Raw genomic sequence first — 18570 nt, 5'->3', positions numbered from 1 at the left:
GATTGTCCTTTCTTTCTTTCTTTCTTTCTTTCTTTCTTTCTTTCACGGCATGCTAAAGTTACTAAGCAACATCTCAAGCTTACACCATTTGCAAGGCACAGTTTTTATGGAATGATTGAACCACGAATGCACACGTTGACAAGTACTCCCTCCGTCCGGAAATACTTGTCATCATAATCCACCTTGTGTGACTTGCTACCGGTCCTGTATTCAGGCGTAATTATGAATCATCATTTCCTTGATATGCTCTACTCCTCCGTCCGGAAATACTTGTCATCAAAATGAATACTCTACCTCCCTACCTAGGCCTGTTGTCTAACCTGGAGACAATTGAGCTTCTTATTTATTTCTGTGAATTTCTCTTTTAAACGCTTCATCTGAATTCAAGAGCAAAATGTTAGGTTAGAGACTGATAATTAAGGTAGATATATGGTAATAACTGACTAATTAAATTAAAATGGTTTCAGAGACTATCTACCTGCTTCAATTCGATTTCCAGCTCTCGCTTCTTCTGCCCAAGTGAGCGGCGCAGCTGGGTGACGCTGAAGATGCTGTCAAGATCGTCTTCAAAAGCTGATTCAAGGTCTTCTCGTAGAAGAGCCGCTAATTTGTCAACAATTGGCATCAGGAGGAAGCAATTGAACTGCGTTTGCATAATGAATGAGCCAAAGCATTAACAACATAAGCAGAAATATCTACATGGCTAGAAAGTGCAAGGTTTACTGCATCCAGACCTTTAGTTCTGTAGTGACAAGAAAATGCTCTTTGATCCCATGAAAAATCTGGTGAACCAGTGCATACACAAGTCGCTCAGATGAGGGCGCCAGCCTTCGGTTCCACAGCATACTGTCCAAGAGATCCACCAGTCTCGTTTCTGACACACCACCGGATGGATTTGAGTCTGAAGTATGACTAGATTTCAGCTCTCCCTTTGGTCTATCCTGCTTACTATCATTCAAACCAGTGGATTGCTCATGCAGCCCAGCTGAGTGGGCAGTATATGTGTTAGCACATAATTGCTCTGGTGCAACAAACGAATCCAGAAAATGTCGCAACCCGGCACGGTTCTGTATCCAATGTAGCATATATCATTAGGCAGACTGATAAAAAATATTAAGTTTTAATTACCAAGTAAATAAATATACCTTGTTGTGAAGGGACCAAGTAACATAACGAGTGGTGCTCTCCAAATCTTCCATACATCTGCATTACATATTTGAACACATGAAAAAACTAGGTCAACAGATAAAAACAACACATGAGAATGCATCTGTGGAACCACAAAGCATGAGAATGCATCACTGGTTGCAATATATGGTATGGAATACACTGAATATAACGCCCAGACATCAAAAGGAGGCAGTTGATGTGGTGTGGGTATGGTTTGCTACATAAAAAGGAGGACATCCAACAAGATCAGTGAATAAATTTCTGAAAAGGAAGCATGGAGAAAATAACCAGTTGGCAAAGGATTCAGGCATTCTAGTGGCTGCCAAGTGCCAGCATTACTACTACCGCATGCTTGATAACAATAGGAAGCATCGTTGAAGAAAATGTACATTAATGTCATAAGTTGGTGTAACTACCATAAGTTGGTGTAACTACTAAGACAACAACTTTAACGTCTCCTTGATAGAGTCACAGATGTTTAGTTTAACAACATGACGTTAATATGATGCCTGTAGACAAGGGGAAATGTTAGAACGTATATTTAATTTGAACAAGCCTCAAGGAGTTGGTTGCAACTGAGTTTGCAATATAATGTGATTAGAGCGCACACAACCAATAAACTGAAAGATAATAATTTAAAGGTATTAGAATTGAGAACACCATCACCTTTCACGGCAAGATTGCTCGGTAGATTCAGCAAACCTGTTGAAAGCAGCTTGGACACGCTTCACAAGTACATCATGGCTGCTAAAGTGCTCACCGTCCTTCTGTTGGAGTTCTACCAGAGCATTAGTAATGGAAAAAACAAAAATACATGAATTAAATAAACCGTGGATAGAGATTAGTACCTCCAGCAGAAAAACAGATATCGGACTCAATCTTTTCAGTATGTACAACAGCCTAAAACTCAACTGCACGAGACAAAAGAGAAGATTTATTTTAATTGAAGGAACATATTAATCAGAGGAAAGCCCAACCTTATCCAATCACAGGGAACAACTACTTACTATAATTATGTTCACTTTCATTTGATTTCAAATGATTTATACGGAAATATTTTTCACATGTTAGCCTCAGTCCAGAACAGAACGAAGCACCGGACATGGAAAACATGGTCGATGATTTCGTTGAAACCATAATCACACAAATAATATGCAAGAGCTGCAGTGTGACTGTACATGTCCGGAATGGCCAGCCATGAATAAAGGTGAAGAGGGGCATCTATGCATAGTTTATTGATATGCCCACAGTTTAGGCGAGCTCACCAACCTGATGAAGGAAAGGCTCAAATGTGTCGCGTGCTTTTGCCACAGCAATTACACAAGCAGTCCTAGCAAAACAATATCAAAAGTGAACAAATATATTATATAAGTACAACAGAAGGATTTCTAACGTGTGGAAAGAGAATACCTGGAGTAATTCGTCCCATCATGAATATCTTCAACACCACAGGCGTTGACTATTTCCTCCCTAGTAATCAGGGGGCACTTGATACTTCCAACAACCAGACGAAATTCAGCCATTGCCCGATGGTATTGTGCACCACCGTAAAGACGCATTCCAGCATTCTGAGATCCAAAACATAGTATGCATTTGCATTACAAAAATACATATCAAAGACTCCAGTAGTTATAAGAGCACAGTCATGGTATATAGGTATATACATTACATGAAGGGCTGAGCTTGAGCTTTCAAGACAAAATGTGGTTCCCTTTTCTCCACGAGAATATTTGGAGGGATTAAAGGGTTGGAAAGAAGTTATGAAGTCAAGTGAGTCCACAGCAACTCCCCGGTAAACAAATAATCTGTTTAACCTCCTAAAATGGACTCAACAACTATAGCTAAAAGGGGAATATAGGCCACTGCGACTGAATGAGTCAGCTTGCTCCCCACTGAATGAATTCCGACACCACACATGAGTAGAACATCATCCCAGACTCGAGTAGCGGCGAATACCAGGAGGATGGTGGGAGGGGCTTGGAGGTTCAGAAGCGATGAAACTTGAGAGGGGGGAGGAAGGGTGCAGCATGGTTTATGGCTGCTGACTCAGTCAAGTTGGGGTTGGGAGATAGAGCGGGAGGAGAGGAAGAATGATGCGGAGCATCCCATGGACACCACCATGAACCCATCATCCAACCCTCAAGCTCCAAGTGGTCCAATGACAAGGGCTCGTGCACGCGCTATCGACACCGAGGTGACTGACTTCCTACATGAGCTTCCTATACTTGCATGTGAGACATGGTTACTACCTCACTCCGTAACCTTATACATACTTAGGTAGGTGTGATGGAAACAAGCCTGGAGAAGTGAGGAACGAAGGCCAAGCAATGGAGGAGAAAAACAAGGACTCGAGAAGGAAGCAAGAAGTCCCCAAAGAGCTCATCCTGCAGAAAACTGTAAAGTCAGACAGTCTGACTTGATATCCGACTTGCAGGACCTCTCTGGACCACGTCAGATGAACCAGGCAAAATGTTGGACTTTTAGTCCGACATGCCACATAGTCAGACTTGATGTCTGACTTTCCCGGGCTCTCTGGATCAGGTCAAATACTATGCCGGACATGGCGTCAGAAAATCCGACAAGTCAGACTATCCGACTTTGCCTGCAAGCACAAGATTCGGGCCCAGCCCATGTAACTCTCCCTTCTCCATCCCCTTCCGTCCCTAGACTATATATATATGCCGTACTCCCCTTCATTTCTAGGGTTAGCAAAGTTTAGACTAAATTCTCGAGAGAGCTTTGCTCATCTACCTCTTCTTTGGAGATCAAGACCTCCAATTTGGAGAAGAATCCTCTTGGATTATCAAGACCTCCATATCCTTCTGATTGGGGAAGAACTATTTCTCAAGACCTCCATATCCTTTGGATTGGGGAAGAACTATCTCTCAGGACCTCCATATCCTTTGGATTGGGTAAGAACTATCTCTCAACACCTCCAATTCCTCTTGGATTTGGGGACGAACTCCTACCCTAGTTATCTTTTACCTTGTTGATGTTTGGATCTTGAGATGTATCCTTGTTTGTACTTGTGATTTGAGTACTTGTGTATGAATCTTTGTCCATGTGAGTGATTTCCACTTGAGTGTTGTGCTTGATCGTCGTGTTCTTCGTGTTTCACCTCAAATCCACCTCCAATTCGTGAAGATCGGGGCAATCCAATGGCTTGCCCCGTATCATTTGGTATCATGAGCAAGGCCTCCACGAATTGGATCCCTCCCCCCTCATATTTCTAGCCTAATTTTGTTTTGTTCTTGCCAATTTCAAAAATCCCCACATAAATAGCCTCGCTCGATTTCGAGATATTAGTTGTTTCTAGTGAGATTTTGTTGGATCTGACCCATGGCAGGGTGGAGGCTCTCTTATCCAATTATTATCCTAAATAGGTTTGCTTTTTTTTACTCGTCTACTCTATTAATGCAGAAATAAGTAAAAAAGTATAATTAGATCTATCTCGAATTTTTGAGAACCCTTTGAGAAGGCGTTCAAGGGGTTCTCAAATAAAACATAAAAGTAAAAACCTTCTGGTGAGTCTGATCTACCTTTGATTTGCGTCCACTGGGCCAATTTTGCCCTAATTTTTCTTTTCCCTACCTCCAATTTCTCTCGAGTTGACCCACACCTGCCTGGGCAAAGTCAGACTACTGTGTATCCAACTTTGTCCAACAGCCCACATCTCCAGCATCTTCGCCAGCTTTGACCTAGGACTTCATCGACAAGATCGACAAGTACCACTACACCGCCTTCATCGACCAACAAGCTTGCCTTCAATGAGGATCCATCCATCCTTTTGACACCGGCACCGGAAGCAAGGCTGGTCCTTCTAATTGTGTGAAGGTAGAGGCGTCGACCAAGTATACCATTCCCTCACACAAACTTTACCTTCACTGCCATTACCCTTTGTGAGCCATCCATTCCTTTGCAAAAACCTTGATCCTACCGAGACTAGTTCATCAAGTATTGTCGGGCATCGATCACTTGTCTTCCTTAGTCACTGTCGATCTCATTGATCTTTCGGTACCTTGTGCGGTCTGTTTTGGATCCTCACATTATCTCGATAGCTATACTCTCATGATTTTGATCTTGGCTCAAAGAGAAAAGGCAAAAGGAAGAAAAAGAAACATCAAATAAATTGTACGCAAAAAGGTGCAAAGAGCAAAATACGATTGCCAAGGATACTTATAGGAAAACGTCAAGCTTTGATAGTAGTAGAGTGGTAGTCAAGTGATCGAATCCTTGCCCTCTACGTGCAATCGAGCAAGTCTCCCCTCGAGTTTGTGCAACATGAGCTTAGTCTTCGCTAGGCCAACATTGTATGCTCATTTACTTGGTTGCACAAGCCCCATCATCTTTGCGTGTGCACTTTTTTTTTTCATTTTGCCTTTCTATCCTTACAATTGAGATCGCTTGCATAGCATTTTGAGTTCATTGTGGTTCACTTCCAACTTCTACAAAATCTTGAACTTCAACTTGCTTGACTTCGTGCCACCAATCCCTGTCAAGCTCCCCTATAAACCTTTGTGTGTAGGTGTGAGATTGGTCAAGGCTAGATACCAAGTTATTCACTTTTGCATTGGCATGTGTGACATCATGTGATCCTTCACCAACATCAAAAGGAGGTGACTTTGGTATTGTTCATCTCCATTCCTACTCACACTTTGCCGAGTAAGATGGATAGGGAAGGTACTTCTTGTCTGGTTTTCGACAACTAAGAGGGCCCACACGACTTCCTCACCAAGTCTCACCACTTCAGACTCCAAAGGGTTACAAACGATGCAAATATCATCTTAAATGAGCGCATCGAGAACCTCTCCACTGACATGCGCCAATCCGATGTCCGCATGAGGGACTACCTCGTCGCCAAGATGGACGTGCAAATGGACCGCATTCAAGAAATGTTCAACAATCGCAAATTGTCCTCATCTTCAAGATGGCACTCAAGTGCAAGTACCTCCGGGATGCCATCCGGGCGCAAGTACCACCACTCTCGACGACATCACCACCATGAAGAACACGAGTATCAAGGGCCGCGACAAACTCATAGTGGCAATGGCCTTCAAAACCGCATTCTTGACCGTGAGCATCAAGAACGACAAACACAAGAGGAACGTGCAACAATGAGCGCCACCATCAAGATGAAGATGAGTGCAATGTTCGTCGCCAAGAAGAAGCTCGCCGTCAAGAGCAAGCAAATCAAGCACATGAATCCCTCTGTGTACAACTACATCTTTATGAAGAACATGCCAGGAAAGCACGAGTGGAAAGAACTTACAGGCATCATCTTGTTTGGGAGCTGGAAATTCTCGCTTCCAGTAAATGTCCCTCCATTGATCCTCTCGTTAACTGAAGTTTCTCCTAAAGGCCCAAGAGTTCCGAGAAATTGTTAGCACAACACAGTTAACAAGAAGCTCTCTTTCAAAATGAACCGGAGGAGATAAAACACTCACCAAACTTATCAGGAGGTGCCACCACCATGCCTTTCAGTAGCAAAGATAACTGAAACACGAGATAGTAAACAAATCTTCAGATTTATATCAAGCTGTTTTTTCCTGGGTACTATATTCAGTGAAAAGTTCAGCAATATATGTCTCATTCACATACAATGAAGAAAAGGTATTGCACCATTACATTAATTAAAATGTGCTGCAACCTAGAAGTATAGCCATATGTTTAAAATAACATTTAAAGATTATTTGTTGTCCTTGTAATACATGGAAAATGCTTCATTTAAATAATGTAAGACACTGTCGGAATCTAGCTAGAGTAGTAGCACCTTTGTCAAAAATGAATCATGGAACAGGCGAGCTTTCTCCTTTAGTTTTGCTTCGTCCAAATCACTGTCCAGATACAGAATGCCATTAGCAGGATAGCAGGCTTCTTCAATGAAAAGCTTGGCTACAAAGCACATGAGGACAGAACGAACAGACCGCCTTAGCTTTCCTTCCTTCATAAACTTATTACTTCAGATAACCTGTTCTGCTATATGGAAGTGAGACTAGAACATAGTTTTTGTTCCTCTTTTCTTTACTAACAGTATAAACATACTCCAAGACAGACAAATTTATCATTTTCAGGAAATATTGGAGGCATTACACTGAATTGCTGGTGCAGCAGTTATGCATACAAAGCAAAGCTGGCTTGCGATTATCAGAGAAGAAAAAAGTTCTTTTCAAAAGTGCAGAGGAAAATAGTTCATTCACCAACTCATCCAAATAGTTGTATAAGATAAGCTTCGAACTCCAACAGGGTAGCATTGTACTCTAGGAAATTGATCACAAGTGGTGTTAGGGGAAATAAATCTAGATTATAGGGCCACTTAAGTGCACTAAACTATATATATACTTGCTGAAAATCAAGTAAGTTATCACCTGATTTCTTGTGTGACTTTGCGCAACTTCCTCGATGCAGCGCGATGTTCCTTCTCAAGAAGTGGAATAATCGACGGAACACTCTCTATGTACCTTGTTCATATTAATTTGAATGAATCCACAGATACAAAGAATGATGAAAAACTATATGCTCTGGCCTCTGGCTCTGCAAATAATATACAAGAATACCTGTTCTGCAGCAATTCTTCCAAAAATAATCTTAAGTTACTCACTCCTATCCTGTTCTTCTCCTCCCTTGTAAGTGACCTTCCTAGCTTGTCTTCAAGAGATGTAACATCATCCAATTCTCTCAGTGAGATCGCCTGCAGAACATAGAAAAAATTAGATGCCTTTCAAGGATCCAGTAACACAAAAGGTTCTTGATAACTACAGAGTACGGATAGGAGAAAAGGCAAACCATAATTGGCTAACAAGTGCTGACAGAGAATAACCCTGGCAAGGAGGTGCTCCTTAACATGGACATTTAATGTTCTATAAAGCAGCTCTCTTTGCTGCTAGGTTGCAACATTTCATTTGTTCTTACTTGGCACTAATCAATGACCCGATAGTGGTGTAACTCACCACAGCCAGATCCTGAGGACAATGTATCTATGTTTTGCAGTAGAATCCTATTCATTTTTTGAACCTGTTCATTAGTAATACTCCCAAGACATCTTGATCACAGAAGTATACAGAAAAATGGAGGCATACTTTAAGAAGGCACTTTATGGGTTTTGGGAAGTTTAAACAACCATGTATTATAATATTTAAATGGAAGCTATTTAAATTATTGGAACCAATAAACAGACAGGTAACTCACAACTTTTACTTATAACTTAACTCCCTGTTAACATTTCAGAAACTAAAGTTCCCTCTGACATGATTCTACATATTTCTACTGTGTGACATCCTTTTTTTCTGAGGGAGAGAGAGAGAGAGAGAGCGAGAGAGAGAGAGAGAGAGAGAGAGAGAGAGAAAGAGAGAATGTGTGACATCCTATGCAAGGGAATAATGCATATGGATGAGTGAGACATTTCCAGCATGATCTTCGTCCAATTGACTGTGTAGAACAAGATTTTATTCACACGAAAAAGGGTGGGATCTGATGACCAGTTGGCCTTCACATACATATGAAGAAAATTCACAGGCAACTTAAAACTAGAATACAAACATACCAGCAAGGACAAGCTCACAGAAAATTCAAAGTTCACAGGAGGGAGAACAGCAAGCTCTAAAGAGATGGAATAGTGGCATTACCTTCTTAAACTCTTCATTTGATCTGAAGACAGCTTCATGGCAAGAACCAACTCTCCCAGAAGGCACTGATGTGAAAAAGGGAAAATCTCCCAATAAGGAACCATCTAAACACAAGTTGGTGGGTGAAGAAACACTTCAACATCAGAGGCACGTGCGAATTGTGGAATTTTCGTGTCAAGTTTTGTGGAGACTAGAACAGTCCTTACAAGATCAGGATCAACCTGCAGTATCAAAACGGGAACACAATTTAGCTGAAAGGCAGCACCTCCTCACTTAATGAAGGATTATGTTAACAGAATTGTCTGGTTGAAAATTAGAATTTGGGATAGTCAGTGCATTTTTTATATTTAAACATAGTTGCCCAGTAAAAGAGTTGAAACTTGGTAAAAGCTCCAGGAGTTGTTTAGTAAAATCCGCCTTCATGAGACTGTAAGAGTAACGGTAAGTGCATGTGGTTACTTGAGAGCACTGAAATATTTTTATGTTCTGCTAAAGACTAGTAATAAGGTTAGATGGCCCCATAGAAAGTTCTGGTTTATTAAAGTGCCTCTGAAGACTGTAGTCTTGCATGGTTAGCTTTTAGAGATAGCGTCCTCACTAAGGATAACTTTTTAAAGAGGTTGGACAGTAGCCCTAAGTTTATGTTTTGTATTCACATGAAATAGTAGATCATATGACAAATTATTTTTTGAATGTGCAATAGCTAAGTATACTTGCAGTGTAGTTAGCTGCCACAGCTCTAGCCTATGGTAATTGTTGAACCGGTATGGGCCCTAGCCCATCAAGATCTGTCTCTTGGGCCCAAGCCCATGAGAGGTGCTGACCTAGAAGAGGAGCCCCTCTTCCCCCTGCCCCAGAGAGAGCCGCCACATCCAAGACACACACTCACGCAGGCAACAAGACAGGAGGGGAGGCGCTGTGTGAAGGTACTTATCTCCCGATTCAACATGGTATCGAGCCAGGCGACGAAGGTGGCGGCGTAGTCCCTCGCTGGAGAGGCGGCGGTGGGGCCCAGCGGGGTCAGGCGAGAAAGGAGGCTCGTGCGTGCGTGAGGCGGCGGGTCTGCTGTGGTGCGCGCGGCGGCGGCTGGGCTGGGCTCGAGGAGCTGCAACGCGGCCGGGAGGGAGCTGCTTCCTCTTGTCCTGCTTCGTGTCCCTGGGGTGGCTAGCTGCGAAGGGGGCGGCCGAGGAGGGCTGCTGCGGGCTGTGCAGGCGGCTACGGCGGGAAGAAGAGGAGGAGGAGGAAGAAGGCGGCAGCGGATTTGGGCTGCGTGCGAGTCAGGCTGAGGCGGGGAGCTGCTGCTGTTGGTGCTGCTGAACAGAGGAGGAACTGCAGCAGCTGCTGCTGCCTTGTGCTGTTCCTGGGAGCTTGCTGAGCTGCTGGTGCTTTTCGGCTGCTTCTTGGTGCTGCGGCAGAGGAAGAAAGAGTGGTTGCCTGCTGGACTGCTCGTTCTGGAACAGGAAGAGCCTTGGCTGGACCGCTTGTGTACTTTACAGAGATTTTTTTTTTCTCTGTGGACTTGCTGTTGTGAGCTTGGTGTTGTGGTGGTGGTGGTGGTGCTCCTTGGGAAAAAAAGACTCTCCGAGGCTGAGTTTTGCTGTTGCTGCTCATCCCGGCAAACGATGGCTGAACCAACTGGTCTTGCCGAGGCTTTGGAGAAGCTCGCTAAGATCCTCGCGGAGTCCAACTCTGGGGCCATCGTTCCTCGACAGGAAGTGGCTCAAAAGCTTGAAATGTCGCCCCTGGACATGAAGCTAGAGGGGGCAACAAATTATTTGAGCTGGTCCAGAAGGGCTTTGTGGGCTGTGGAGCAGAAGGAGCTTGATGGATATTTGTTGGGCACCGTTGTAGAACCAAGGGACACGAGTAGTGCAGAGGGCAAGAGGTGGAAGGTCATCCACTCTGTACTTATGGTGTGGTTGTTGAACTCCGTGGTGCCCTCCATTGGACGCTCTGTGGAGGGGCTATCCTCACCTGCTGAGATATGGAAGATTCTGTCCACTCAATACTCTGGCAAGGGCAATGTCATGCTCATTGCTCAGATTGAGGACAAGATTAGGTTGCTGCGTCAAGATGATGGCATGTCAGTGATGACATACGTGGCAGAACTGCAGGCTCTGTGGGCTGACCAGGATAACTGTGATCCCTTGGAACTCTATGATGCGGCTTCAATCGAGTCAGGCCATAAGTGGATGGCACGCAGGCGTGTGCTGAAATTTTTGGCTGGCCTCAAAGGTTGCTTTGATGGCAGGAAGGCTTCCCTGTTGCACCAACCTAGTCTGCCTACCATTCCTGAGGCTATTGCAGCGATGACTCAAGAGGAGGTGCGCCTATCCCTTGAGCATGCAGACATGAAGGTTGTGCCGGCTTCGACATTTGCAGTCACTGAGCGCATGGAGTGGGGAGATCCCACCAAATGTCATATCTGTGGGGAGGTAGGTCACTGGAAGAGAGAATGTCCAACTCGTGGCAGAGGCAGGGGATATAACAGAGGGGGAGCAGGCAGAGGTAGAAGTGCTCGAGGCAGAGGTGGATACTCAGAGACCTCATGGAGCCAGGCTTCTAGAGGTAGAGGTGGCTACTCAGGACACTCAGGGGGTCAGAGGGCTCACATGGCCGTTGCAGGAGACACTGGGACGTCCAAAGGCAAAGATGTAGATGATGTTGCCTATGGAGACTTTGCTCACTGGGCCTCCACTGATGAAGGTAATCCGGAAAGAGCATCTCTTGCTACTAATGAGAGTGCTCCAGAGTGGGTTCTTGACTCTGGAGCATCTAAGCATGTTGCTAGTAACTCATGTGTGTTCGAATCTTACACTAAGCATCCTCCCTCTCACACGGGCACTATACAAACGGCTGATGGCACAAAACAACCAGTCATAGGGGTTGGTACAGTAAAGTGTACTCCGACCATTTCCCTATCATCAGTTTTACATGTGCCAGCCTTTCCTGTCAATTTGGTCTCTTTCAGTGCACTCATTGATCAAATGGACTGTCGTGTGATCCTTGACAAGTTCGGTTGCTTGATTCAGGAGCGACAGACGAGCCAGACGGTTGGGACTGGCACCAGGCGTAGGGGGCTCTGGTACATGGACCAGGAGGTGCAGCCGGACTTGGTGTGTGCTGCGACCATGGAGGATAAGGAGAAGCAGGCGATGATCCATCATTGTAGGGTGGGGCATGTATCTTTTGATAAGATGAGTAGAATATTTCCGGATGTTATGTGTGGAATAGGCAAAGGCAAGCTGACATGCGATGCTTGTGAATATGCAAAACACACACGGGCCTCATATGTGAGTAAGGGGCTCAGGAGCATATCTCCTTTTATGCTTATTCATTCGGATGTATGGACTAGCCCAGTGGTGTCAATGAATGGGAAGAAGTATTTTGCTACCTTTATTGACTGCTATTCTCGCATGACTTGGATTTACTTGATGCGTCACAAGGATGAGGTGTTTAGCTGTTTTCAGAACTTCCATGCTCTTGTAAAGAACCAGTTTCAGGTACAGGTCAAGGTGCTCAGGACGGACAATGGAACGGAGTATGTGAACAACATTTTTGGAGCTTTCATGGCTGACCATGGGATTCTTCATCAAACTTCATGTCCGGACACCCCCCCTCAGAATGGAGTGGCCGAACGAAAGAATCGTCATGTTCTTGAGGTTGCTCGGTCGTTGATGTTTACCATGAATGTGCCTAAGTTCTTGTGGGATGATGCAGTTATGACAGCCACATACTTGATCAACCGAACACCTTCCAGGATACTTGGCATGAAATCTCCGTCTGAGTTGATCATTGGAGATAATAAGTTTGTTGTTCCCCCAAAGTTGTTTGGCAGTACCTGCTTTGTTCGTGATCACCGACCATCTGTTGGCAAGCTTGATCCTCGGGCAGTGAAGTGTGTCTTTCTGGGATACTCGTCTAGTCAGCAGGGGTATAAATGTTGGTGTCCCTCTGAAAAACGCAGGTTTGTAAGTATGGACGTTACATTCAGGGAGTCTGAGCCATTCTATGGTGAGCCGACTGATCTCAGTCTGTTGTTTGCAGAGCTTGACCACCTACACCCTGTGCATGATGGTCAAGAGGGGGAGAAGGATGTGTCTCATACTCACGGTGATCCTGTGGACATTAACACTGATAATGATGTGCAGGCTCAGGTTCAACCAATAGTGGGTACAATTCCGGTTAGTACCATCACTGATCATGATGTGCGGGCTCATGTCGAGCCAACTGTCGATACACTTAAGATTGGTGCTCTCCAGGTTCCTGTTCGGGATCGATGGCAGACGAATACCCTGGTGTACTCTCGGCGGCAACCACAAGTGCAGGGGGAGCAGCAAGGCAGGGAGGCAAGAGTGCAGGGGGAGCAGCAAGGCAGGGAGGCAAGAGTGCAGGGGGAGCAGCAAGGCAGTGAGGCAAGAGTGCAGGGGGAGCAGCAAGGCAGTGAGGCAAGCTCATCTGACACAGTGGAGCTGCCCATTGCGTTGCGAAAACCTACACGTGAAGCGGCAAGGAAGGGTGAGGTAGCAAGGAAGGCTCTGCCAAAGGATGATGCTTGTGATGACCTTGATATTGGCAATTTTGTGTCTTACAAGGCTTTGTCACCTTCATATAAGGCGTTTGTTGCCTCTCTGCAAACTGTGTCTATCCCTAGGGATTGGAAGGCTGCAAAGCAAGATCCGAAGTGGCGTGAATCGATGATAGAGGAGTTAGAAGCATTGAAAAAAAACAAGACATGGGTGCTAACCACATTGCCGGCAGGAAAGAAAGCAGTGAGTTGTAAGTGGATTTTTACTGTGAAGCAGAATCCTGAGGGCAAGGTGGAACGGTATAAGACTAGATTGGTTGCCAGAGGATATAGTCAAACTTATGGAATTGACTATGATGAGACATTTGCTCCAGTTGCAAAGATGAACACGGTACGGGTATTAGTCTCGTGTGCTGCAAACTTTGGGTGGAAATTGCACCAGTTAGATGTCAAGAATGCCTTCTTACATGGTGACTTGAAAGAAGAGGTATACATGGAGATACCGCCAGGTTTGGGCACAGAACAGACTACGGGGAAGGTATGCAGGCTGAAGAAATCCTTGTATGGCCTGAAGCAATCGCCGAGGGCATGGTTTGATAGGTTCAGACGAGCTGTTTGGAATATGGGGTATGGCCAATGTAATGGTGACCACACGGTGTTTTATAGACACACTAATAAGAAGATCACCATTGTTGCAGTGTATGTTGATGATATCATCATCACTGGAGATGATGAGGAGGAAATAAAGAGAGTGAAGGGGTGTCTGAGCAAGGAGTTTGAGGTAAAAGACTTAGGAAATCTAAAGTACTTCCTTGGCATAGAAGTGGCCCGGACAGAGAAGGGAATATCTTTGTGCCAATGAAAATACACCTTGGATCTTTTGAGTGACATGGGCATGATGGGATGTCGTGCAGCCCCTACTCCAATTGAACAAAATCATCAAGTAACAGCACAATCAGGTGAGCTAGTGAATAAGGAAGATTATCAGAAGCTGGTTGGGAGGTTATTGTACTTGTGTCATACTAGGCCTGACATTACGTATGCCGTGGGGGTGGTGAGCAGATACATGCATGAACCAAGGAGAGGGCATCTTGATATTGTTCACAGAATCCTGAGATACTTGAAGGGGACTCCGGGTAAAGGGTTGTGGTTTGCGAAGAGTGGACATCTTGAGGTGGATGGCTATAGTGACTCTGATTGGGCTAGCTGTCAAGATGATAGACGATCAACTTCAGGTTACTGTGTGTTTGTGGGAGGAAATTTGGTGTCATGGAGAAGCAAGAAACAGAATGTTGTGTCTAGATCAACAGCAGAAGCTGAATATAGAGCATTATCTCAAGGGTTGTGTGATATGCTCTGGGTGAAGCACCTACTATGCGAGTTGAAACTCTTGAGGAAGGGACCCTTAAGGGTGTGGTGTGACAATCAGTCAGCTATAGCCATTGCTAATAACCCAGTTCAACATGATAGGACGAAGCATGTGGAAATTGATCGCTTCTTCATTAAAGAGAAACTTGATGCTGGGATCATCAGCCTTACTCATGTCAGCTCTGGGCAGCAGTTTGCAGATTGCTTGACAAAGGGACTGGGAACAAAGGACTGTAACTTGGCGTGTGACAAGATGGGGATGATAGATATCTACCACCCATCTTGAGGGGGAGTGTTGAACCGGTATGGGCCCTAGCCCATCAAGATCTGTCTCTTGGGCCCAAGCCCATGAGAGGTGCTGACCTAGAAGAGGAGCCCCTCTTCCCCCTGCCCCAGAGAGAGCCGCCACATCCAAGACACACACTCACGCAGGCAACAAGACAGGAGGGGAGGCGCTGTGTGAAGGTACTTATCTCCCGATTCAACAGTAATTCAATAGATGCATTAGAGAGCATTGCATGTCATCATGTTTAAATTTTTCCTTTAATTGAAAAAATGAGGATAATTCAGAACCACATGATTTAAAGAGTTAAACCCTAAAAACTGCTCATTGTTACAAAATTCCCTTCCAAAAACCCTAAGATTTAGGCATGAGTCCATATGTGTCATGTGGACCCCACCCTAAATTTATAAGGTTTGAAAAGGGAATGTTTGGGGGAATTTTGAATTAAATCATATTCTAATTTAATTAGGTTTTAGAAATAGAAATATAAACCTACTTGCAATAGCACTGCTATGTTTGCTCTTTAGAACCTTTGAATAGTATATCTGTATATGTTTTAAGTGATAGTTTATGTTGCGTTGCTTGTTGTTTCCACACACACGGCAAGCATGATGCGTGTATGTTTCTAAAGTGCACGTTGTGTGTAGGATCTTGGAATCTTTGATATACACTTGCTAGCAATTAGTCAACACAGGGTGAAGTGAATCATTTAAAGTAAAGAGTTTGGGAGCTATATCACTCTACTCCAACTGCGCATTCATTTACCGGTTGTGGCTGGCTACAGGTTGATGCTCTGGCTCAGTTAGATTGAGTACTGGTGTTCAGAACAAGTTCCGATACAGGCTGATATTGTCTGAACACTAATATATCGTATTCAGGACCAGATCCGATAAAGGCTGGAACAGTTCTGGTACAGGTTGTTATTGCCTGAGTACAAATCTCGGTTTCCTGTGTGATGCACTGAGGCTTGACTTCTATACCTTAGATCTCGGGTCCTGACATTGGCTGTGCTTTTGATATTACTCTCATGCCTAAGTTCTTTTTCACTTTATGTACTTGGGTGTAGAACTTCCCACGTCATAGTAAACAACTAGTTACTTCAAGGGTAGCTTCTTAGGTATGATCAGTTTGGAAGACCAGGGACGCTGCTTGTTTTCAGAAGACTTCGCTCACAGGATCCAAGTACTGTAATTTTTCAAATGGCTCGCTCATTGTCTTCTTGGGTTGGTCTTCACAAGAAAGGACTGCGAAGCAGGGTGGCCTCTGAGGTGCTCGGCCAGAGACAGGATGGGGTCCAATGGTTCTCAGGCTTGAGGATGGTTACGAAGGTTCTGTGTTTCTGTCAGGGTGTTAGGGAGTACCAGACTTTTAGTTTGGTAGGGTGTCCTAGCACATTGCCCGTGAGTTGCTACAAAGCCACAGAGAAGACGAGGATTTAGGCCACCGACTACGAATAGGGAGATCGTCGAAAGATAATGGTGTCCCAGGATCGCTGACTCGCAATTGAAAAGAGAGCAAGATGCATGTCGCGAGGTGTTGAAGATTCTAAAGCGGCCATGGAAGGACCATTGAAAGATTTCAAAATCAGACACTATTTCGAGTTTTGAAATGCAGGAGAATGGGCATTAGGTAGGAGACATCACGAGGATAGTGATCCGGTAAGAAGCCAGGTCTATCGTGCGTCAAACTACATAATAATGTTATCTCTTTCTAATGTTATGGTACAAAATTTAGAGGGTTGGGCAGAGAAACTAAGATCAAGAGCATAGTTTTGGGCTGGAGTCTCATTTGTGTATTTGTTTATTTATGTCTTTTACAGGATTGCTGGTCTTACATGTGTGTAAAAATGCATTTGTTTATTTGTGGCATGTGCCACATGTGAGTGAGAGTGCATTTATTTATTTATGTCTTCCTGGAGGTTGCTGGTCTCGTTGTTGAGCAATACATATATTTATTTGTAACTTTTGCAAGGGTTGGTCCCACAAATGAGTAATAGTGGAAGAAGAGGACGAGTGAACTCAACTGACCACCAACTCCAAACTTTATAAGTAGGAAAGACTTCCGTATGAGAGGTAGAGCTGGTATTCCAGTTATCAAGTTTGTAAAGCTTAAGTCTGTACCTGCTGTTTGATGTTTCCTGGTTGTAGTACATAAAGTTATCAATGATGCTAAGCTCGTAGGGTAGTAGAGTCTGCTGGATAACAGGGCATAGTTCCTTGTTATCCCTCATAACTATCCAGACATTGTTGTCTTATCAGCTCAAGGAAATGAGGCTGGGAGCAATAAGCTCCTTCTTCAAAGAAAATGAGATACAGCTAGTGTGGATTCATCCAAGGATGTTGTACAGGACCTTTCCGTGGAAAAATTTCAAAATAACAAACCTGCATCACCACTCTCCTTGTAGTTGCATTGCTCCAATCACTACAATCTTCAAGGCACAGAATTATGGTTTCTTTATGCTGGATTTTCGCATGAACAAGGGCCTCAACAGCACAAGCCTGACTCTGCAGGTTGCAAGATTACCAACGAAGGTCACTTCGTAAATATTAGAGTGTCGAAGAGTCCAGGCATAGCAGTAAGTACAGTTTCTGTGGAAACAAAGGAACATAAAAGGCTACAACGAAACAGTGTTAACTGATAGCGTACCTGCAAAACTCGGTTTTTACGGCCAGGAGCTGCAAGAATGAGACCTGGAGTGTCAATAATGGTGAGATTGGGGCAATGTTTATATTCTATCCTTATTATAATTTCCTTCGCTGAAAATTGGGAAGGATCATTCTCCAGCCTCTTGTTTTCAGCTTCAATATATGCCTGAAAGTAGTTATTCTATTTAAATAATATTGGCATGCAGTGGTAGAGGGTCAGTAAATCAAGTAATCCGACAACAGTTCAGTCTTGTCAATGTTTCAAGTTGACAGTACCAACAAAGTGATATACTTGTTTTCTACAAAATTAGTAATGCAATGCAAAAGGTACCACACCCTTTGCTTGAGAACCACAGCAATTGGGTCACGCCATCTATCAGGTTGTCGCATAGACAGTCCTTATTACACACCTCCCATTTATAGCAAGTCAACCTACTAGTTCACATAGATTCAGTGTTCCTAAATAAGGCTGTTATGCCCTTTTGAAAGGCCTTTTAGAAGGTAAATGTACCTAACCCGTTATGATTATTAACAGTTCGTGGTTTGACTTTTTTAACGCGGGGGGGCATTCCGAAACTTGCGCGGGGTGGATTTCCTTCCAAAGGACAGCATCTTCCCGGCACATTTGCAGGAGGCAGTCCAAGGTTGGCTGTTGCTCCTGGAACGCAACAGCATTTCGGTGCTTTCGTAGGTTCCAGAAGCAGAGCAGAAGGAAAGCAGCAGGCCGCGCGCTGGGGGGGGTCGCACATGTGCAGCAGCTTGACATTTGGAGATGGAGGAGAATGACCTCCGACGCGCTGCCGGTAGTTCAGTGCAAACTCGCAGTCGAACATGATGTGGTTTGCATCTTCCTGGACATGGCCGCAGATAGGGCAACACGGCCCATCAGCAGTGAGGATTTCCTTCTTGAGCAGCTCAGCACGGGTTACATATGCCTTAATATTTGGCCTAATT

At 44.3% G+C, this 18570-nt stretch overlaps 1 pseudogene; it reads right to left on the bottom strand.

Annotated features, from left to right (window-relative positions):
* Positions 1-32: 32 nt before the first annotated feature.
* The window catches only part of LOC119300799, a 20044-nt pseudogene continuing 1506 nt past the window's right edge, over positions 33-18570 (bottom strand).

Source organism: Triticum dicoccoides, chromosome 5A, assembly GCF_002162155.2.
Source record: "Triticum dicoccoides isolate Atlit2015 ecotype Zavitan chromosome 5A, WEW_v2.0, whole genome shotgun sequence".
NCBI classification, from domain to species: domain Eukaryota; kingdom Viridiplantae; phylum Streptophyta; class Magnoliopsida; order Poales; family Poaceae; genus Triticum; species Triticum dicoccoides.
The sequence above is the reverse complement of the archived record's forward strand: the minus strand, read 5'-3'. Positions and strand labels throughout refer to the sequence as shown.